This window comes from Podarcis erhardii, assembly GCF_964252035.2.
Source record: "Podarcis erhardii genome assembly, chromosome: 16".
Lineage (NCBI taxonomy): Eukaryota > Metazoa > Chordata > Lepidosauria > Squamata > Lacertidae > Podarcis > Podarcis erhardii.
The window spans coordinates 23,438,866-23,462,741 of NC_138514.1; the positions used below are offsets into that span (position 1 = coordinate 23,438,866).

General features: G+C 46.6%; 1 long non-coding RNA gene across 1 annotated transcript; it reads left to right on the top strand.

Annotated features, from left to right (window-relative positions):
* The first annotated feature begins 433 nt into the window (after positions 1 to 433).
* Positions 434 to 1,804, top strand: LOC309331921. Its single transcript, XR_014152016.1, has 2 exons — positions 434 to 496; positions 1,456 to 1,804. It is a non-coding gene; the product is annotated as an uncharacterized lncRNA (long non-coding RNA).
* The last annotated feature ends 22,072 nt before the right edge of the window (positions 1,805 to 23,876 follow it).

Genomic DNA, 23,876 nt, shown 5'->3' on the forward strand with positions numbered 1-23,876 from the left:
TTGTTCTCCTTCCTTGGAGCCTTTTAAACAGAGGTCAGATGGCCATCCATTAGGGATTGCTTAGCTGTGGTTCCTGCATTGCATGGAATTGGACTAGATGAGCCAGGTGTGCCATCTATGTGGGGCTGTGGGGGCTGAGCCCACCACCCCGAAAAAAATTCAGTGAAGGGCCCTGGCCCCCTCAATATTCTGTGGCTGTGGCAGCCCCATTGGGCCTTTCAGAGGGCACACCAGGCTCTGTCAGACCTCCTCCCGCCATGTGACATCACAAGCGCAGCACGTGTGACATCACCACACATGCCAGGCCCCCTCAGTGTTGGGTAGAACAACCTTGCATGGAGCAACAGCAAAGCCCCCAAAAGAATTGGCCAGTTATGGAGCTCCAATCAGAGCCAATCAGGTTGGCCACAGGGAGAACAGGATGCTGGACTCAATGGGTCATTGGCCTGAACCAGCAGCCTCTACTTAGGTTCTTACAGCTTGAGGTTCCACAGAGGTGGGCCGCTGCTCTGTCATCCAGATCTCCACCTCCCAATCCTCTGGGACCTTCCCTGGGGTCAGAATTCTCTTGGGGTCCCAGGCCCCCTCATTGAATCCCTCAACCCTGGGTGGGTCTCTCCCAATTCTCTGATCTCATCCTATTCCTCCTCGCCATCTGACCAACTCTCTATGATGCCTCCATGGGATTCGTGGCACCACTAAGGGAGATGTGTTGCATTTCTGTTTAAACTGGAATTATAACTTCTAAGGTGGCATCTAGACACCAGGGGTGAACGAAGTCGTTGTGACACCCGGGGGGGGGGCGTTGCTACGTAGGGTGCATGTGCGATGTTGCTATGTATGATGCATGCACTGTATGCAGTGACACCACACATGTGCTGTACTTAGCTGTTTGCCGGCGCCACTGCTCCAGTGCCATACGGGTGGTGCCAGGATCCTCTGCTCGTGGCTGCAGTCGCGAACGGAGGATCCTCCACATGCGGCTGTGGCAGCACAATGGCTGCTTGTGCCACTGCAAGCCCCTGCGGGGTGCCTTCTTGTCACCCCCGCAGATACAGCACCCAGGGCAAAATGCCCCCCCCCCCCATTGCGACTCCACTGCTAGACACATAAATTAGCACATGCTCATCCCTGGCAATGAAATGCAAGTGGAATGCGGAAAGGCTTTCCTGGTGTTAGAAAAGTGTTGTTGTTTTTTTAAAGAAGAAGAAGGCCGCGATCAAATAATACACAGTCAAACGAACCCATCACCCAACCCAAGTTGATGGATTCGGCGCTGGTGCCAAGTTCTCTGAAGTGCAACAGCAAACAAGCCCACTCATTGTAAATAAATCAGCCACACTTCCTCCAGGGTAGGGCATTACGGGAGAGGGAGAGAGAGAGCAGCTTAATGGCAGCACGGTGGCTGAGAGGAGAATTCCAATGAAGTTTTGAAAAACTCTTTTGACATTTGAGAAAAGAAATTGTCAAGCATCTAAAGCGGCGAAGAGAGCACGGGCCTCACCGGATGAATGTCACATTTCAGCCTGGAAAGATAGCAGCTGTTTTATCTCTGGGAACAGGTGGCTCAAAGCTACAAAAAAGATACATTGGGCACGATTCGGTCACCATTTGCACCACTCTGGAGAAGACAAAATGGGCCCTGATCCAGGAGAGTTTGCTGGGATTTACACCGTTGAGAGGGAAGGAGAGCAAATTCAGCGTGGGTGCTCAGGAAGAGCATAATGGGCCTCAGAGACAGGGAAAATTCAGGGGCCCATTTGAGAAGAAGACTTTCCTTCACAATTAAACATTATATATACAATGCTATGTATTTGATTCCATTTACGAATTGCTTCCCATAATATAACCCCAAAGTGTTTTGGCAGGGAAAACATCAACCGTTCAAAACAAATCTATATACAAAAGCAATTAAAAAGGATTCCATGATGCAAAGACAATTTCAAATCCAATTGAGATAAAGACTGGTACAAATATATCCACTTAAAGGGCTCATTGAAAAGGGGAAGGCCCTCAACTGAGGCTGGAAAGATGATAAGCAGCTGTCTGTTACCTGAAGCAAGCCTTTCTGCTGTCCTTCCAAAAGCCATGCCTTGTTGAACCCCAGTTGGCGTCTGCTCAGACCTTCTCCTCAGGCTGACCAAGTGAGCCATGGGCCACATCCACAGCATACATTTAAAGCAGGATCATCCTACCAATTTTAAACAGTCGTGGCTCCCTACTCCCACCCCAAGGATTCTGACAGCTGTAGTTACTTATGTTTGCTGAGAGTTGTTAGGAGACCCCCTTTATTTCCCTCACAGAGCTACAGTTCCCAGAGTTGATAAACGACTCTGAGAGGCAGGAACTGGCCCAAGGGCACCCAGTGAGCTTCTTGGCGAAGTGGGGATTGGAACTTCAAATCTCTAACCACTAAAGTTCACTGCCTCTCAATTGTAGCTGTAGAAGCTGAATAGGGGGTTTCCTAAAAAATTATTCGCACTCTTAACAAACCTCAGTGGTACCTCGGGTTACAGATGCTTCAGGTTACAGACGCTTCATGTTACAGACTCCACTAACCCAGAAATAGTACCTCAGGTTAAGAAGTTTGCTTCAGGATGAGAACAGAAATTGTGCGGCAACAGCGGGAGGCCCCATTAGCTAAAGTGGTGCTTCAGGTTAAGAACAGTTTCAGGTTAAGAACGGACCTCCAGAACAAATTAAGTTCTTAACCCAAGGTACCACTGTACAGCTTCCAGAATTCTTTAGGAGGAGGAGCCATGACTGTTTAAAGTGGCATTGTATTATTGTTCTGTGTTGGGGGGGCCGGTTATGCTATATGTGGAAACCCTTCTAACCCCTGGATCCAGCAAGTGTTAAAACAAGCAAATTCCTGGAATAGCCAGGCTACCTTCCTAGGGTAGCAATAGCCTAGGTGATGGGCCATTAAGGGAACAAAGGAAGTGGACTGGCACTGGCTGGTAGATCGAAAGACAAAGGCCAGAGTGAAAAGTTGAGTGGTGTGAGCTGGGAGCTGGAAGCAACAGGCTGGGAAGCCAGAGAGGGAGAGGGATGCTTGATTTCTGTTTCAATCCAAGGCTGTAGTTATTAGAACCTTTTGGGGTGCTAATGCTGTGAACCCCTCCATCGCAGGCTCAGGTTTTTATATGTGTAAATAAACCGGATATCAGAAATACATCACAGCCTCTGTTGTGCCTCATTCCAAAGGAAACACAAACCCTGGTAAGTGTCTGGAATCCCTGATATCTTGTACAACTCGGAGATGGGGGTGGCACCAATCCACTATCTTTGTTCCCTTAATGGCCTATTACCTAGGCTATCACCTCACTAGGGAGGTAACCTAGCTATTCCAGGAAATTATATTTTAACACTTTCTAGATCCAGGGGTTAGAAGGGTCTCGGCATACAGCCTACCTTCTCCCTTGTTCTCATTTGGGACGGTTCTTCTTACACACTTATTTCCCCCAGTGATATATAGGCTGGTTCCCCTGTCAATAGAAAACTCTGCAGCCATTGAAGTTAATGGGTCTGCACCCTTTATAAAAGGTGAGGCCCGATTAAGCACACAGAGCCACATTCAAACGCCACTTGAAGCGTTTGGAATCTGCACTTGGCTGTCATTTTATTGCATGATCATTTCCCATTATCTCGACGGCTTTATGTAAACTGCTGTTGGAAGCCAATGTAATTAAAGACCCAGCAATGCCATAATGATAATTCCTGTGAATAGGAAGGCTTCCCTTTACCCCCTCCAAATCCACTTTAAATGAGCAATTTCTTTTGACCATCATAAAGGCGGACCTGACTCGACTTCAAGGTCTCCCTTCCCCACCTCCCACTGACTCTCTTTTTGATCATGTTTGTAATGGCAAAAGTATTAAAATAATGATGACAGTCCATTAGGAAGCATGGGGTGGTTTTTTTAGGGGGGGGGGATGACACGGAAATATGGAGAGTTGTAATTAAAATGACCAAGAGGACTCAAGTCTACCTGATGACTTTTCTTGAGGATTCCAAACACCTCGCCCTCTCTCTGTTTGACAGCTCCTTAATTGAAGAAAGTGTGTGGCTCCCCCCACTCTTAAATGAACCACCAGCTTAATGTAAAGCGTTAGCCAAAGTATTTGAAGAACTGAAGCTTAAAGGTCTTACGGAAAAGTTCACTAGATGATCTTGAACCAAGTCAACTTTCCTGTGCCTTAGCAATGGGACACAAAAAGGGTGACAGAGGTCACAAGGGGCAGTAGCTCAAGCAGTAGAGCATCTGCAATGCATGAAGAAGGTCCCAGATCCAACTCCCTACATCTGGGACCCCCTCTGAAATCCTGGAGAGCTGCTGCCAGTCAGTGTAGACCAGGGTTTCCCAAACTCAGGTCTCTAGCTGTCCTATCCCACCATCCCTGACCACTGGTCCTGTTGGCTAGGGATGATGGGAGTTGTAGTCGAACAACAGCTGGAGACCCGAGTTTGGGAAACTCTGGTTGTAGACAATACTGGGCAAGATGTGCCAATGGCCCATCAGAACAGGGACAGGGGACTAGTAGATGTTGTTAGACTACAACTCTCATCTTCTGCAACCATTGGCCATGCTGTCTGGGGCTGGTGGGAGTTGGGCGGAGGCCAGCAACATCCAGAGGGCCACAGCTTCCCCATCCTTGACTCATTGTGCAGTCACTTATTGGTTTGATGGTGGTGGTCAATCAGAAGAGCACCTTCACCATTACCTCCTGACCCAAGAATCTGCAGTCTGTGGGAGAAGCCCTCCTCCTAGTCCCATCAGTAGATATACAGTGGTACCTTGGGTTAAGTACTTAATTCGTTCCGGAGGGACGTACTTAACCTGAAACTGTTCTTAACCTGAAGCACCACTTTAGCTATTGGGGCTTCCCGCTGCTGCCGCGCCGCCAGAGCGCGATTTCTGCTCTTATCCTGAAGCAATGTTCTTAACCTGAAGTGCTATTTCTGGGTTAGCGGAGTCTGTAACCTGAAGTGTATGTAACCTGAAGCGTATGTAACCCGAGGTACCACTGTAGTATGGAGAATGGGGACTTCTTAGTGGCAGCACTTAGAACTCCCAAGGGAAACCAGGCATTCTCCTTTTTTACCTGCTTTCAGGAAACATATACAGACTTCCTTTTTCTCATCCAGGCTTTTCGTTTCATGAAGGTTTCACACTGCTGGTTCTAACTGCTGCCTGCGATAAGTCATAGTGCTGTTTGAAATGGCTTTTTATGTTGAAATATTGTTGTGAGCCTCAAACTTTGGGAAGCAAGTTTGAGTTCTGCATATGAAACATTATTGTTAACAATAATGCAAAATGGTGGCTGCAATTCTGTACACATCAATATAGCCCACAGCAATCAACTGCTGCACAGACCACCATGGAAGCAAAGGAAGCTGCCTTATACTGGACCAGACCATTGCTCTACCTAGCGGCAGTAAAGGCTCTCCAGGGTTTTCAGGCCTACCTGCAGATGATAGGGATTGAACCTGCAGCCTTCTGCATGCAATGCAGAGGCTCCTACCCAGAGCCACAGCCCTCACCAGTCCCTGGCTCTGCATAGCACACTTGGGAGGACTCTCTTCCAAAAGCCAAGCTGTCAAAAACAAACAAACACAGAGAAGCGGCATTTGTGGACCATGCCACCCCCTTTCTCTTTTTGGTCCTCTCTTGCCCATCTGAACCACATCCTACCTCGCTGCAGCCGCAGCCAAACTCTGCAGCCCTGCTCGGTAATGTGGTTTCATATTCAGAATCCTGCTCAAATGTGATTTACAGCAAAGAGGCGGCTGGTAAATGGCCGGCTTTATTTTCGGCACGCCAGTTTCATATTTGCTTTTATTGTTTGCAGTAAAAACCTTTTATTCTTTCCATTTTCCACCCGCTGTGCCTGCTGCCCGCGTGCTCCCTGGTCTCCCTTCATTTGTCATTTCCCATTTAATCTGCTCCAGTTTGCCTCTCTCCCCCCCCAACCCCCTCCAGCCTGTCCCTCCTCTGTAGCTGTCAGATTCTCCTCCACCCCCACCCCTGCCAATGTCATTGCTGCAGAAGAAAAATTGGATCATATTTAACTTGATATCAAATCCAAACTCTTGATGACTTTTTGAAGGGCGTTGGAGCACGAGGGACAGAGCACCGATTTGGAGGGTGGGGGGCAAGCAACTGCACGCTATACTAGGTTTGGCATGGACCGCAGCCTAGGTATTGTTTTGAAATACTCAGGGCTCCCCGGGCACCATGCCCAGTCCTAAAGACTGCCCTGCATTCTCATGAAATATGAGCAAGCCAGGAAGGCACCTGAATTTGGTGTTTAAACTAAGTCAACGGGGCCTGCACTATCCATATTGTTGTGGGGTTTCGGAGTCCGCCTGGATGATACCCCGAGTCCCTTCCCAGCCTTGGGGACCTGTACCCAGGGAGGGTTAAAAATCTAATGGAGGAAATTTCTAAACAAGTCAGACAAGTTTATTGGTAAGACAAAGATTTTGGCTGGCACGTTAGTGCTCTCATCTGCATCCTGAATGAATGAGCAATGTAGTCTTGGAAGCAGGCTGGAAGCTGGAGACACAGAGGCATGCTTACTCTGTGCAGGATCCAAAGCTAGAGAAGCAGGATCTGCTGAGGTGTCCCTCCATCTTATGCTCAGGTTGCATATATGTGTAAATAAAACCATAGATCCTAAAGACACCACAGTCTCCTTTATTCCAAGGAAACTGAACCCTGGGTAAGAGCTTGGAACCCCTGGAGCAGGGGTCAGCAACCTTTTTCAGCTGTGGGCTGGACTATATTTTTTTGGGGGGGGGGATGAATGCATTCCTATGCCCCACAAATAACCCAGAGATGCATTTTAAATAAAAGCACACATTCTACTCATGTAAAAACACGCTGATTCCCGGACCGTCCGTGGGCCGGATTGAGAAGGCAAATGGGCCGCATCCAGCCCCCGGGCCTTAGGTTGCCTACCCCTGCCCTGGAGTCTCTCAGCCCATGGAAATTGAGGTTGCATGTAACTCCATTTTGTACCAGTTTTCGGACTTCCCAAGCTGGTGCATGTGATCTTTGGGACCCGGGGCCCAATCCCGTCTCCTCAGCAGTAAACGTCCCACTGACTTTTAAAGGGAGCTCGCTTCTGTCTTAGTACACTGAGGGTCACAAGTTTTGATCGCCAGACCTTCTTCCGATTTGCATATAGATTACACACACATATGTATGTATATCTCAAGGATTCACGTTGCACACTCTTAATGCTGGGCTATATATTTGTCTCTGTTGATAGACAAGCAAAACGGCCGCAGCATGGCAAATCAGTATTCCGCGTCGGGTCTGGGGATCATCGCAGGCTGTATTGTCACTAAAGCTCAGCAAGTGTGAAGCTGATCGGTGCCTGGTTGGGAAAATACCAAGCACTCCACAGGAGCTTTTTAAAGGAAGCATAATCAAGCTCTGTTTTATACACTCATAACCGTAAACACTTTCTCCCAGTGTGGATATTAATGTAGCCCAAACGGTGGCACCCATTCACTGGCAGAGGGCACCAGCAGTCTGGAGGCAAACCCAACATTTTGCAGAAGTACACAAGAATCTTGGGGTGCGGAGCATAAAACCCTAAGGGAGGGGGGGCCAAAACAGTTCAATAAGGACTGGGCATGCTCCATGGGAACAGCATGCTAGCTTATCTCTTGAGAGGATGGAAAGCCTGAGGGCTCCTGGATGGCTCAGTTGGTTAGAGTATGGTGCTGGTAATGCCCAAGATTCAGGTTCGATCCCCATATGCAACAGCTGCATAGTCCCTGTTTGATTATTGAAATATACTCGGAGTCGAGTGTGGATTTCATGCTCTTTATTCAGCTCATAGTAGTGAGGAATGAATGTTTCCCCAAAATATCTGCTTTAGATACATTATTTACACAATGGGCCGCACGTGATTGGCTAATTCTGGGATTCTCCCATGGGCCAATCAGGTTGCGTATTCACTTCCACCTGGAGCTGGATAGGGTTGCTCCTGTGGACCAGTCAGACTGCTGCATTATTCTAGGACCAATCAGACTGCTGCATTCTGAATCCTATTCTTCTAGGACCAATCAGACTGCTGCCTTTTGGATCCTATTCAACTCAGTACATAACAATGATCAATTACTCATTTTGGGGAGCAGCCACAAAACGTGGGGTTTGCGGCACAAAACCTTGGCACTTATTTGTAGTCAATTGGACAAGGTAGGATTTTTTGGCATTAACCTGTGACCCCGATTAGCTGTGTCCATTGCTCGGTTTGGGGGGGGGCATGAAACGTTGGGGTCGCAGCACAAAACAGCATTGAACTAGCACTAAACTTTGGCATCAGTTTTGGGGTGGTGATCCAGAATTTCAGGCTCACACATTAATGAAGGTCCAGTTAGGGAAGCTGCTGGTCCCTCTGACACTCTCCGATGGCCCCTTTGCCTTTGCGTCTGAAAATTATGATTGCTGCAGGACAGGCTTCCTCAAACTCGACCCTCCAGATGTTTTTGGTCTACAACTCCCATGATCCCTAGCTAGCAGACCAGTGGTCAGGGATGATGGGAATTGTAGTCTCAAAACATCTGGAGAGCCGAGTTTGAATAAGCCTGCTGTAGGGTGCCAGGAAGAGACCTCGCTTCTCCCAAACAGCCAGCCCTGTACCTTAAAAGGCTAAGGCCAGCTACCCCACTTTTAGCTGTTGCTTGCTGATGTGCTGCAACAAAACTGTCAGGTCCGGGATGTGTGTGGAAAGCCTCCCTGTGGCCTACAGCTGGCAGCTGGCCCCCTCGAAACTGATTGAAAGTCTGACTGACTCAGCACACACCGGCATGCATTCCTGCTGCTCGGGCACGAAAACCCAGCATCTGTTCTCCAAGCTGCCACAGAAAGCAAGGGCTGGGATGTTGCCATGCAAATGGAATGACATGAGGCTCTCGGCGGAAAGGCCACCTGCCCCATCAGAGGAGGCACCTTGGAAATGCAGTCATAAAGAAACCAGGCTGGCAGGACTGGGGAAGGAGAGAGGAGGTTGCCTTCCTTTATTCCAGTGCTCCTTTATTCCACGGAGCACAAATTTGGAGCTTCAGACAGATGCAGTAAGAAGGTGCCTTATAATGAGTTGAACCATTGGTCCATCAAGCTCAGTGTAGATGTCAGTGGAGTCACTTCACAGTAACACAGATGGAGTCCAGGGAGGAGAAAAAAAAAGATAATACTTTACTGGGTAAACTGTACAAAAACAGTATATAATTCGAGGGTTTTGTCTTTTAGGGCTGGCATTGTTTGTAGCAGGAAGATATTCAGCAACACATACAGGGGGAAACGACCTGAAAAACAGCCAGTCATGGAGGGAATTACCTTGCCAAGGATCATGCCAGCCTGACTAGTTGCTAGGTAACAACTCCTCTACTACTTGGCTGTCTAGATAGATAGATAGATAGATAGATAGATAGATAGATAGATAGATGATAGATGATAGATGATAGATAGATAGATAGAGATAGATGATAGATAGATAGATAGATAGATAGATAGATAGATAGATAGATGATAGATAGATAGATAGATAGATAGATAGATAGATAGATAGATGATAGATAGATAGATAGATGATAGATAGATAGATAGATAGATAGATAGATAGATAGATAGATAGATGATAGATAGATAGATAGATAGATGATAGATATAGATTTGGGAATCTAGGCCAGGATAGTCTTGCAAAGAAGAACTATGGAGAAAAATACTCTAGGAATGACACCCCTTTACACACACACACACACACACACACACACTTCATTGAATGACAAATTATAGCAAAAACAGATATTATCACATTGATGCAAAGAATGATCTCCATTATATTGATGCGTCAATCTGCATTATACTGATGTGTCAATCCAACTAGACCCATTCAATCCCTGCATTTCATTATCAAGATAATAAAAACAACAATTAATTACAATTTCAAAATGTTGCTCTCAATCTACTGGAATGCTCCATTGTTCTCTTCAAAGTGTTAATATTTCCAAAGGTACCTTTGTGATTAAATTTGAGAAGGCTGTGAATCAGTTCCAATTTTCATAATATGTTCTTAGCTTATTTAGGCTTTCCCTTCCTTTGTGAAATCATCTTACCAAACGAATAAGCTATACCATATTAGGAGGGTTCCAGGAGGCTGCCACATAGAAGATGGAGCAAGCTTGTTTGGGGCTGCACCAGAGGGGAGGACTCAAACTAATGGAATCAAATGACAAGGAGATTCCAACTCAACATTAGGAAGAACTTTCTGACGGTAACAGCTGTTTGACAGAGGCAACGGACTCCACTGAAAGATGATGGGACTCGCCTTCCTTGGAGGTTAGATGGCCATCTGCCATGGATGCTTTGGTAGTTATTCCTGCCTTGCAGGGCATTGGAATAGATGACTCTCTGGGGTCTCTTCCAACTCTAAAATTCTATGATTCTATGAGATATGGTTTTATTTACACATTTATATACAGGCTGAGGCTAAAATGAGAGGACTCACAGCATTAACACTCCAACAGACCTCGTTCCTCCATTAGCTTTGTAGGGTCAAAACCATAGCCTTGCATTCAGTACAAGTCAGGCTAGGGACGTGGGTGGCACTGTGGTCTAAACCACTGAGCCTCTTGGGGTTGCTGATCAGGAGGTTGGCGGTTCGAATCCCCATGTTGGGGTGAGCTCTTATTGCTGTTACCCAGCTTCTGCCAACCTAGAAGTTCAAAAGCACACTAGTGCAAGTAGATAAACAAGTACCACTGTGGTGGGAAGGGAAAAGCTGTTTCAGTGTGCTCTGGCTTCTGTCATGGTCCTCCATGCACCAGTAGTGGTTTAGTCATGCTGGCTACATGACCCAGAAAGCTGTCTGTAGACAAACGCCGGCTCCCTCGACCTGAAAAGCAAGATGAGTGCAACAACCCCATAGTCGCCTTTGACTGGACTTAACCGTCCAGGGGTCCTTTACCTTTTACCTTACCTTACAAGCCAAGCTTCTTTGGCTCTTCTCAGCCCCCTGATCTACTGCTCTTTTACACTCATATTTACGCTTCCAGTCAAGGGAAGGCGGAAAACCTTCCCCCTTTCGCCTAAGTTAGCTGGCTCCAGCTTGTACTTTCTGGAGCAATCCATCACCTGCACAGTCATGCAAAGAGATGCTTAACACACCTTTGGCTGGAGACACTAACTTAACAAGGAGATGAGTCTGACTACTTTTGCAGACTCTTTCTCAACAGACTCTCATCTTACTGATATGAAATCAAATGCATGGAAGGGACCCGAAAAAGGTCAAGAATGCTACCCTTTAACCATATAAGAATATTATTGGATGAGCCAAAACCCACCCCCACCCCAATTCTATGGGCTGTGGAAGTTCATAGAATTGTAGAGTTGAAGGGGACCACGGGGGTCATCTAGTTCAACCCCCTGCAATGAAGGAATCATTTCCCCAAAGTGGGGCTCGAACCCCCAACCCTGAGATTAAGAGTCTCATGCTCTACCGACTGAGCTAAGTGGGACCAGGGAATTTTCCTTAAGCTTTTTGCTTATGTATTTCATACCATTTCCAGACAAATTGATTCCCAACTTACATCTAAAATACACACTAGGGTTGATATTGGTGATCCTGGGCTCCCGGCTCCAGACGGTGGGGGCACAGAGAGAAAGCTGCAGATGGACCCAGGGTGATGGTTGATGGGTTAAGGTGCCCACCGACCCACAAAACCACCCCATTCATTGATCTGAGGACCCATCATTCTTTTTTTTAAAAAAATATTTTTTACTAACTGGCCAATCACATCAAATTAAATCACATCACATAAATTCCAAATTACAAAGCCAAATTTTTAAATTTTGTTGGGGGAACCCATACTTCAAGATCCAAAGGGGGATTCAAATCATCTTCTTATTACTGCGTTAATGTCCAAATCAGTCCCAATCAGTCCAGACAAAGTTCATAATTCTATCCAGTCTTATCTTGGTGTTTCTACATCATATCTTGTTCATATAATTTCTCTTTTTCTTTTACGAACTCTTCTGTTAGTCTCCTTAAGCCGATAAGCAAATATAATAATCCTGTGTGAATTTCCCGTTCTTCCAATCTAAGTCCAGATGGTTTCCATATATCTCCTTCGTAGATAACATCGCTCTTTCCATCATAAATTAGGGCATTTGTCACTCTTAAGTCCCACTGAGGAGTTAATCCATGATATGTAAACAGCTCTATTTCTCTCTTTCTCCTCCCAGACTCAAGAGCTCCAACAATGCCTCCCAAAATGGCGACGGCATTTTTAACTGCGCCATTCCAAAACTCTTAACTTTCCAGCTTCGTCTTGAAACATTGCTTTGGTTCGAAAGTTTATCTCCACACAGCCTTAAATCCACAGCTTAAGTCCTTAAAATGACATTTCTGACTCGTTAGGGGAGGGGATTCTTGTTTAATCACATAAGAAAAGAGGAAAGTTTATTTTCCCCTCCCCCCTCAGTCATTTGCTGTACCGTATCTTGACGTATCTTCTCATATTTTATTCTTGTCTTGTTATCAAAGATCTCTTCTGTCAGCAGTCTTTACTCCCCCTCCTTCCTTGAAGTATGTGCAATTCTTCTCGTCCAAATTGTTTCTTTTGAAAATTCTTGCAACTAGAGGCGCGGATCAGAGACGGCGTCCAGGAGTGCCGGAATCCCACAGGAGGGCTTTGTGCCTAGTGCCCCCACCCCCACAAATTCGGGGGTGGTATAGGGCACAGCAGGCAAGGGCCGTCCCCCCCACAATCCTGGGGGGGGGGTTAAGGAGGCTAATTACCCCATCATAGCCTCCAAATTACCTTGTGTGGGTCAGGGAGATGTTCTTGTCAGCCATCTTCCGATGCACCACCTAGTGCCCCCCCCCCATCATTCTTTAGACTTCACCCTTTGAGGCTGGGATGGTTGCATCCTTAACGAGACGCTAACCCAGCTTCACTTGGGCTCTGAAGTTAACGCAAGCTGTCAAACAAATTCTTCTCGGAGCCATTTCAGTTTATAGCGGCACGAATGCAGGCGGGTGATGGAAGCCCTCCATCGCTCTTCCACGACAGCACCCATTTCCCCCCACATCACGAAGATCTTAATACAATTAGTGCATCCATTTTCAATTAGGAGGCCATAATGCAGCTCATCTCCATCTATTTGATGCATGGTAATGCAGATTCTCGAGAGACAATGCCGCCACTTTACGGAGTGCCTGCGAATGAAAAGGGAACATTAATTGAATATTCTGTTGAAACCACCTTCAATTAGTGCCTCGGAATTTTTGCGCGACACATTCATCATTGCGGCAATTCCAGACCTGCACGCAGTATGTTTTGGGGGCTCTGCGGTGTGCACACATCCCATTCGCACGCATCATTACTCTGAATGCAGCAAATTTATTTGCTAATGAGGCATTAGCATTGTTCAAGGAACCGAGATCTGCAAAGATGGGCCATAGAATTACAATGCAAAAACAGGGGAGTGAGTGAGGCACTGTGGTCTGATTTCCCCTTTATCAATAAAAAATAAAAAATCTGGAAGACTAGCAGTGATAATAATCATAGCTTGGTGACATGTGATGCAGAAGGGCCCTGTTTCAAGTACCAGCACTACCTAATAATAATAATAATAATAATAATAATAATAATAATAATGGAGCTTAGGCTGTTTCATGCAGACAGGTGAACAATACATTTGTTTATTTATTTATTCAGTTTGTGTCTCACCTTTCCCCCAAGGAGCTTAAGGTGCTGTACATAGTTTCCCTCCTCTCCATTTTATCCACACAACAACCCTGTTAAGTAGGCTAGGCTGAGTGGGTGACTGACTTGCCCAGTGAGTTTCCTGGCTGAGTAGGGATTTGAACCCTGGTCTCCCAAGTCCTAGTCCAACACTCTAACCACTACCCCACATTTCCACTTTGTGGCAATGGAAAGTTTCCCAGGAAAGGACTGGTCTCTCTTCTGCATGTGGGCTACGGTGAATTGAAATGCAGTTGGTGGGTCTTTGTTGTTGTTGTCGTTTTAAAAAAAGAACACCACCTAAACAAAACGATGCTTGCAGTTCTATTTCCTCTCTGTTGTGCCTCAATTGCTTTTTAACCTAGCAGGCCTCCACTCTTGGAGGCTCACGCCACAGTTTATTAAACCATAAACCCTTCACGAGAGGGGATTAGCAGCGCAGGATCTGATCAACGAAATGTGGTTGTGCCCCTGCTGCTATTATGATCTGCATAATTCTCCATTCACCGGGCTAATGAATTGCAAGTGGGTGCATTGCTGGCAAACTTGAACACTGAGGAGCTCTCCAGAAGCCAAAATCTGACACAGAGGCTGCCATTACTATTCATTGCTTTTGTTATTGATTGCGTGGGAAGAGAGATGCATATAAACACACACACGCACCAGCACAAAAACAGAATATGGCATAACACCATTATGAGATTAGGGGAATTACTCTGAATAAAAACCCTGGCCTGTTGTGCAGGCTGTAACAGATGCGTACATGGGGGTTTCTGTTTGCAAATAACATCTAAGGAACACACTCCTAATCCCCAGCTCAGGGTTATCAATGGGGCTGAATTGCCTCTCAGCTAGTCAGCTGGGGAACATCCTCTGCACCCCCAGAATCCACAGGGGTGGATTTCACTTCCCATCCTGGTTAAGATTGCTTTGTAAATTAACCATTTTCAGAGCAGTAGGGATGCTAGTCTCTTTGCTGCAAGAAGCGACCAAGAGTCTTGTAAGGTGGAATGTTTAGCCTGGAGAAGAGAAGACTAAGAGGTGATAGGATATCTGTTAAGTTGTGGGCGTACATATCAGACGACACAGCGATTCTTCAAACAGCTCTTGTTTATTCACAGGCCAGAACAGAACTGGGCTGAAGGGTTCAGCCAACCTGCTTATATAGAGCTCAACTACAAGCAGCAGTCACAACTTTCTGTAACTATCCAATCACTGAACGTCACTTTCAATTCCTCATTTGCATATGTGGACCTGAGTGAAAACTATCTACAGTATCCCCTTGCTGGCCCAGGGTGAGAACTTCAGTACATAACAATATCCATCTTCAAATACTCAAAGGGCTGCCACATGGAAGACAGAGCAAGCTTGTTTTCTGCTGCTTCAGAGAGGAGGATCCAAGGCAACAGATTAAAATTACAAGAAAGGAGATTCCAACTAAACTTTAGGAAGAACTTCCAACTGACTCCCCGCACCCCCAATTGAGTGCAAGCCTGCAGGCATGAAAGCTGTGCCCTTAAAGATCTCCATCCATCACTGGGGGCAGGGAGAATCTGGGATATGAGGGCTCAGTCCTGCTCCAGGCATTAATCATAGTATCATAGAACTGTAGAGTTCGGAGGGACCTCAGGGGTCATCTAGTGCAACCCCCTGCAATGTAGGAATCAATGATGGAACAAGCTGGGTCCAATTGTTCTAGGGGGAGGGTTGTAGCTCAGTAGCAGAGCTTCTGCTTTGCATCCAAAAGGCCCCAAGTTTGATTCCAGCCATCTCCAGTTAGGGATAAAGGGGGGGGGTGACGTTAACATATGAGAGTGCTGGAGGTGAAATAGTTAAACAGGTTACCCAATCAGAACCCAGGGGGGTGGAGTCAGAAGGACTATAAAACCAGCTCTGGGAGGGGCGGAGGAGAAAGTTCGTTGTGAGGTTGGTTGAAGTTAGTGTAGCGAAATAAGCTGAGTCAGGAACAGTTAGGGGCTAGGAAAACAAGTAAATATATGAGAGGTGGTTTAGTGAGTGAGAGCAGGCAGCAGAAGTTATAGGTCTGGATAGGCAACCTATGATTGTATTGGACAGATACCATTTATGAAACCACACACTTGTTAAACTGCAATAAATAAACATAAGTTTATGTTCCAATTCAACCCTGACTGGACTCAGTATTGTACCAGGTAGGGCCTGGGTGGTGGCAGTGAGAAATAAAGTGGTGGCACAGGGATCAATAGACGGTGAAATGTCTGGGGACCCTGTGTGATCGCCACAGGGGGCTCCCATCTAAAATCCTGGAGATGCTGCCCTTAAATATAGACCGGGGATGAGGAACCTTTTGAGCAAGGAGAGGGGTGTCCACATTTCCTTTTGGGCAACTTTCTGGGTCCACATGCCAGTGATGAGTAGGGCTTGAAGCAAAAGTGGGAGGAGCAAAAAAAAAAAGTGAATGTTACCATTGGATAGTAGTTTCTACATAATACTCCTCTCTAACCTCCACCCAGGAAAGCAGGAAGCAAGTTCAGGATCATATCCCAGATAAGCAGAAACTCTCAAGGAGGGTGCAAAGCAGGCTTGGTGAAGGGTGTGGCCTAGGGGGAGTCTCAAGGGCCAAAAAGACAGGCCTGAAGCACCACATTTACCTCCCAGCTGTGGATCTGTCCCAATTCACTATTCCTGTTGCTTTCAGTCTGCAAATGATACCCAACTGCTTTGCGTTTCCTTTGCATCAAAATGAATAGCCTTTGCTTTGCAGTGAACAGGGCGGAATGACAACCTAATGTAATTAATTGTACAAAATTTTGCTACAGCGCAAAGCAAGACACAGTGAAGGATTTTGTGTGTGCGGAAAATGAACTGCAGTAGAATGGAAACAGCACTGCATGTGATGTGGGGTTTAATTAAGTGTGGGGTTTCCCCCCACCTTCATTTACCGAAAGCAAAGTTTCCATCAAACTTCCCGCAGAGTTCTCCTTTCTATTTGTTTCCTTTCCTTTTTGCCAGACTCCGTTCTGCAGCCCAGCAGACATAGTTGTGCTTAACTAAGGATGATGTCAATATTTAAATAGCCCATTAATTCCTACATCCAATGCTGATTGCCAGTTCCCATTCACTATTTAGCATGTCTGGGATTCACAAGTTTGCTTTTTCATCTTGCGGCGAGTTGCTGTGATTTGAGCCCCAGTTCCCACTCGCTTTGCTTAACTGTCTCCCCAGTGCTCCATAAAGAAGTCTCTTTTCATTAATACCCAAGCTCACCGCATCATCGTTATTATTTTTAATCAGAGCCCCATCTCTGGGGAGTGTGATTTGTCAGCATGGAGCCTGCGGCTTTGGCAAGCAGCCTGTCATCTTCGTTTGATAAGCCAACTTCTGGAAATCAATCAGTGCTCATTTGGAAACTGGGGAAAAAACACTTTCCATGGAATCCAAAAGGGTAGCAACAAGCCAGCTGGTACCTAAGGCAGAAGCAGCCCAAGTGGTTCCCTCTAGAAGTTGTTGGACCACAACTCCAATCAGTCCAAGCCAATATGACCAGTCACCAGGGCTGAAGGAAGTCACTGTCCAAGAAAACCTGGAGTGCACCACACTGGCTGACATAAGATTAGAAGCTGGCAACCCAGAAGCACAAATTCTCCTTCAGGATCATCTCATGCTGCCTGCAGCACTCTCCCCAACTTCAAGGTCCCTCCTTACCCCAGTGAACTTCTTGGTCGCTTTGTCCCCTGTGAATTCAGGCAGAGGATAAGCCCCCTTTGAGACCCACCCTGGTGTAGTGGTGGCAGCAGCAGCAGAAGTGGGGAACCTGTAACCCTCTAAATGCTGGAACTCTTAACTCCCATCACCACTGAACACAGGGTCATGATGACTGTGCCTTCGTGGTCCTGATGAGGCCAATAACACATCCCTGGAGAGAGAGTTGCGTAAGCAAGTGGTGGCCATTGACAAGGCCTGACAACCTAACTGATCTTAAGGGCATGCAAACAAGCAGATGCAATCCAAGCACTGTTGCCAAGCTTAAGGAGCTCAAGCTGATGTGTATGGTAAGCAGCGGCGTAGCGTGGGTTATCAGCACCCGGGGCAAGGCAAGTAATTTGCGCCCCCCAACCCGGGGCAAGGCAAATAATTTGCGCCCCCTAACCCGGGGCAAGGCAAGTACAGTAATTTACTCTCCCAAGCAGCAGCAGCAGCGAGGCTTCTCTCCTTAATTGATTCCCCCTCCACACCGCGTCGTTTCCTGGCTGCTCCCCCCCCCCCTTCCCCTCTCTCTCCTCCTCGCTCTGCTTGCCTTGCCCTGCCCTGCCTGAGGGCACCCTGAGGAGACTCCGCTCTCCTTTTTGACCAGGCGAGGTGGGAAAAAGGGGGGAAAGTCTCTTCCCGCCCCCTCGCCAGACTCCCTGCTCCGCTCGGCTCACTACCCAGGCGGCCAGTGGAAAGAGAGACGCAATTACCTCTCCCTCCGCTTCGCCAAGCTGTCAAAGCCCGGCAGCAGCGGCAACGGCAGCAGCAGGCGCAGCCAGACCCCCGCGAGCCAGCCAGCCCGCCCGCCCGCCCGGCTTCCTCTCCTTTTTTTGCCAGCGGCAGAAGGCTTTGCTCTCCCCCTTCTGCGACCTCCTCGCCAAGCCGAGCGAGCGCGGGCTCCCTAACCAGTGGATTTTAGTAGGGGCAGAGAGCTGCTAGTGCGAGTGCGCCCCTGCCCAAGTTGCGCCCGGTGCGGCCGGCACCCCTGGCACCCCCCACGCTACGCCACTGATGGTAAGTTCCCAACTCATTTTTCCTCACAGATGTTAGATGTGCTGCAGCACGGATCATTCCGTTTGTAACCAACGGAGCCAGTTCTGTTCCCAGGGTATTCAGCCACCCAAAAGATGGTTGGTAGAGGTGTTGCTGAACTCAGAATGGCATGATCTTTGCTGAGGTAGCATGTGGTCTGATTGGCTGTATAGTTCTGATGGAAATTTTCTATCTACAGTGGTGCCTCGCAAGACAAAATTAATCCGTTCCGTGAGGCTCTTCATATAGCGGTTTTTTCGTCTTGCGAAGCAAGCCCATTGACAGCTTAGCGGATTAGCGCTATTAGCGGTTTAGCGGCTTTTAGCGGATCAGCTGATAAGCGGCTTATCAGCGGATCAGCTGATAAGTGGCTTAGGGCTTAGGAAAAGAGTTGGGAAGGGAAAAAAACCCCGCAGGAACTCACAAGACCATAGGGAAATTCGTTTTGTGAACCGCCTCCAAAACGGAAAACCCTTTCATCTAGCGGGTTTTCCGTCTTGCGAGGCGTTCGTCTTGTGGGGCACCACTGTATATATCTTTGGTTGAAGGTCTTGCTGCTGCGTACAAAGCTTGGCCTAAGAAAGACAAACACTTCTCCGTTCCTTTCTCCTCAGCTTATGAGGAGAAATTTGCTTAGTAGCAGGTTTATTTTCCCTTTGGACGTCCTCTGTGTTATTTAAGTGACTTTGCTAACAACAACCCAGTGAGGTAGATTAGGCCGAAAGGTAGTGGCTGGCCCAAGCTCACCCACTGACCTTCTTATCTGAACTCTTGTCTCCCAGGTCCTAATTGAACACTCTAACCACTAAACAATGCTGCCTCTTAAATTGGCCTGATAGTGGCTATATATGCCGTATCTCGCCTGTGCCAGTAAACCAGGTGTTCCTCAGCTGACATGGCACTCTCAACACAGAACAGCTCCCCGCTTATTAATTCATAACCAGATGTCAAACTTTGTGGTTTGCCATGGTTACATATTAATCTCTCTTTAATTGGCCTGATTTCCAGACACTTGTACAACTGATGGCTCCCAGCAGGTTTTTGAAACTTCATTCTGGCATGGGGGTGGGGGGAGAAACAAAGTCGCCTTGCGATTAACTAATCCGCCATCTTCCTCCACTCCTTCCTCTTCTCTCTCATCCAGCAGTTAAAAACATTTGAGCCTCCTCCTGAGTACAAAAATGAAGTCATTTGTCAGTTCAGGTGTCAAGAGCAAAATGACTTTTCAAATCTCTTGGCATTTGATTCCACGTCCTTCTGTTCTCTCTGGCTGAAATAACTTTTAACATGAGAAACGGCTGCTCAGTCAATGTATTAAAAAAACAACCCGAGACATGCAGAAGCTCACCTCTCCTTGCAAGAGACATTTCTTTTAAAATAAAATAGCTCCGGGGAGAATGATGGTTGAGACATGCCATCCATCGAGGATCCCTTGTGGCGCTCCAATCCACTCCGAAGAGCTTCTGGTGGTGTCAGATTCCCTCTCTCTGAGATATATAGCTCTGGCACCACAACTCCCCCCCCGTCCCCGCCTCCCGTACTTTTCCGTAATCTTTGGGGTAATCGCTGCAGAGTCTCCGAAAACATTTTGCACCCCTCCTCTGGATCCCATTGACAAGGCAGTTAAACACCCAGGCAGTTCCATTCATTACTGCCAAGATATCCCCAGCTTCCCACCTAGGTGCAAGCAGAACTGAATGCTGCCCTCTGTGTACTCCTTCCCTCCAAATCTAGTAATTTTGAGGTCCACAGGCGCTGGAACCACTTGGCATTTCAGCTTTCTTGAAAAGGATGAGCCGCCAGGCCAAATGATGATGATATTAATAATAATAGGCTAATAATAATAATAATAATAATAATAATAATAATTAATAAATAAATAATTTATTTGTACGCCACCCATCTGGCCGGGCCTTCCCAGCCACTCTGGGCAGCTTCCAGCAAAGATTAAAAATACATTAAAATGTCACACATTAAAAACTTCCCTGAACAGGGCTGCCTTCAGCTGTCTTCTAAATGTCAGTTAGTTGTTTATCTCTTTGACATCTGATGGGAGGGCGTTCCACAGGGCGGGCGCCACTACCGATAAGGCCCTCTGACTGGTTCCCTGTAGCTTTGCTTCTCGCAATGACGGAATTGCCAGAAGGCCCTCGGTGCTGGACCTCAGTGTCTGGGCAGAACGATGGAGGTGGAGACCTCAAGAAAACCTCAAGAAAACCTCAAGGCTCTGTGGGCTAAAGGCGGCCCCCAAAGCCTCTTCATCTGGCCCTCAGGACTGTTCCCCCAGGCCACTCATCCTCCCTAGCCATATCCATCCCCAACCCTGCTTTGCAGCCTCATTGAGTGCTTTTGCTTGGCTGGGATGTGTGCTTTAACTCCTGACCTACACGTAAGAACATGAGAAGAACCTCCTGGATTGATCAGGCCAACCAGATAGCCTTTATAGCAACCCACAAACAGGAATGGAGCAACTCTCCCCTTCTGCGGTTTTCAGCAACGGGCATTTCCAATGGATGGTTGAGCCTCGCAATATGAACAGCATTAAGAGGCATTTAGAGATTTATAGTGGCACTAAAACTTGCCCACAAGTCTCAAGAGGAGACTTGATGCTGTTCTGTGTTACCTCCGCCATCAAGACAGCATCTCTGTATTCATAAACCTTTTTTCAAAGTACACAGGGAAATGTGACATTTTCAAACCTTATCCATTGTTGTTCATCTTTGTCCTTTGACTGGCCTGATCCATTAATCATAATAATAATAACAGTTTATTATTTATTCCCCAGCCACTCTGGGCAGCTCCCAACAGAATATTAAAAAAAAACAAAAAAACATCAAACATTAAAAACTTCCCTAAACAGGGCTGCCTTCAGATGTCTTCTAAATGTCAGGTAGTTGTTTATTTCCTTGACATCTAATGGGAGCACAGGGCGGGCGCCACCACCGAGAAGGCCCTTTGTCTGGTTCCCTGTAGCTTCATTTCTCACAGTGAAGGAACCGCCAGAAGGTCCTTGGAGCTGGACCTCAGTGTCCGGGCTTAACGATGGGGGTGGAGATGCTCCTTCAGTAAAACCAAGCCAAACCATGGCTTAATGCTAAGTCAAACCAAAAGTTGTGCCTGCTTTACTCCTGCTTCTGTCCTGTTTATGCTGCACTGCCCGCAGCTAAAGCTATGTTTTGGTGTGATGTTGCCTCCGAACCTGGGATCATGGTTTGTCTCACTCCAGAGAGAAACCATGTGCTATTAAGGCATCTAATCATAAGCCTGCATTTTTATCAAAGCTTCTATATTTTGATCAGGGCCTGAATTTTAAAATGAGCTTAAAGATTTTCAAATGTTTCATGCCAGGCAGAAGACTAAAAAACCTTGGCAATGTTTTTTCTCCTAGACAAGGGGGCCCCCTGATTTATAGCAGAAAACAATTCTCAAAGTCGTAAAAAAGGGAATTACAGGCTGAGAGCGAGGACACTGACCTTGCATGTTACAGAAGATAAAAAAAGCTGAGAAAACATAAAATTAAGAATGGGTAAATAGAAAAATAATACCATGTGCCTCCCAGTAAAATGAGCCATATCTTCTTCCTAAGGTTAAAAGGCCAAGAGCAAATGGAAAAGAAAAGCAACTGGTCTGGCTGGAAGAAAGAGAGCATTTTTGGGAAAGTCTTTTCTAAAGCTGTTTCTTTCTTAAACTGAGATCCTTTTAAGATTTCTTTTCCTTTTAAAAGGCTACCTATGATAATGTATGAAATATATTAGCTTAAATGTAATTATGCAAAGGATTTAAGAAATGCTAGATTCTTATTTCATAGAGTCATATTGCAATAGGAGACCAGAAGGGCAAATGAGCTGGCGATAGCGTATGGGTGAAAGAGTGGAAACGCGATCCACTTGCACCTAAGTGGCGTGGACCTTACACCGTCTTGCTCTCTACTCCAACAGCGGTGAAGGTAGCTGAGGTGACCCCCTGGATTCATCACTCCCGTTTGAAGAAGTCTGAAGGCAGTTGGACGTGCAAAGGTAACCCCTCTAATCCTTTAAAACTGACTCTCTCCAAAAACCCCTGTATCTAGCCCTACCGGGAACGGGCTAGGTCACGGGCAACATTTAGACGACCGGCCTGCTGCAGCCACAACCTAGAAGCTGGCTGACCTGCGCACGCCTGAAGCTTGAGGAGCGTCTGAACCAGCGACTGTGAACGGGAAGATTCTCTTATACAATTGATTGACTGCCCCCTTGTGGAACAATTATAAGGGATATTACTCATTGGGGATCCTCGGGATATATGTTTTGGTCTTGGTGGTTCCCCATTTCTGTCACTGGGGGAATTATATTGGGGCTAATATTTATTTGCTATCACAATAAGGTAATCTTTTGTGGAAGGAATGCATATGCTAGGCATCAACATGATTTTATTATTAATCCTGATCCCTTGGGAAGGGGAAGGGTCCTTGAATCTGACCAAATTTGCTAAATATGGATTCCGCCATGACCACAATATGTGGGTAGGCTTAGCTGAGATGGTAGCCAATGTTGCAAATAGGACTAATTGCCTTGTTTGCTCTCTTGGGCCAGGTGATTCAGAGGGAGGTATGCCCTTATTACCAATACCATTAAGTGCCATTGGTATGGTAAGCGAAATGCCACACCAAACAGAAGTACAGAATTTCCCCGGATGGAACTCAACTAAACCAATACGAGTTATACCTGTGCAAGGGGAAATCTGTGTGCATAAATCATCAGATGCAGCTGATCCTACCATGATAGGCTCTTCTCATTGTCACTATACTTGGGATTATATTAAGAATAGTCAAACCTGGGCAAACGGTACTACCTATCGAACTCGGAATACCTTGCCCTGTGCACCTCCTTTTATTCATGCATGGAAAGTGGTATGGAACATAACTGTGACAGAAAAAGGCAATCTAACATACTGCACTGTGAACTCTCTACCCCTTTTGATATTTCGCCTTTTGCACTCCACGTACCAAAAACCTCAGACCCGATGGTTGTGGTGGATATGTGGAGAATGGGCATACAAGAAACTCCCTTCCAAATGGAGTGGGACTTGTTTCTTGGGATGGGTATTACCACCAATGTGGATTATGCCCACTAGTTCGGCCAAGCGTACACGAAGAAACGCTGATATTTCTCATATAGCAGGAGGAAGTACCCAAAGTTGGAGCGGTACTGATGATTGGCCACCAGAGCGCATTATAGCCTATTATGATCCTGCCTCCTGGAATCCTGGTGAGCTCATACAAGGGGCACGGGATCCTATTTATAATCTAAACAGAATAATTCGATTGCAAGCAGTAGTGGAACTTGTAACCAATGCAACGGCCCAGAGTT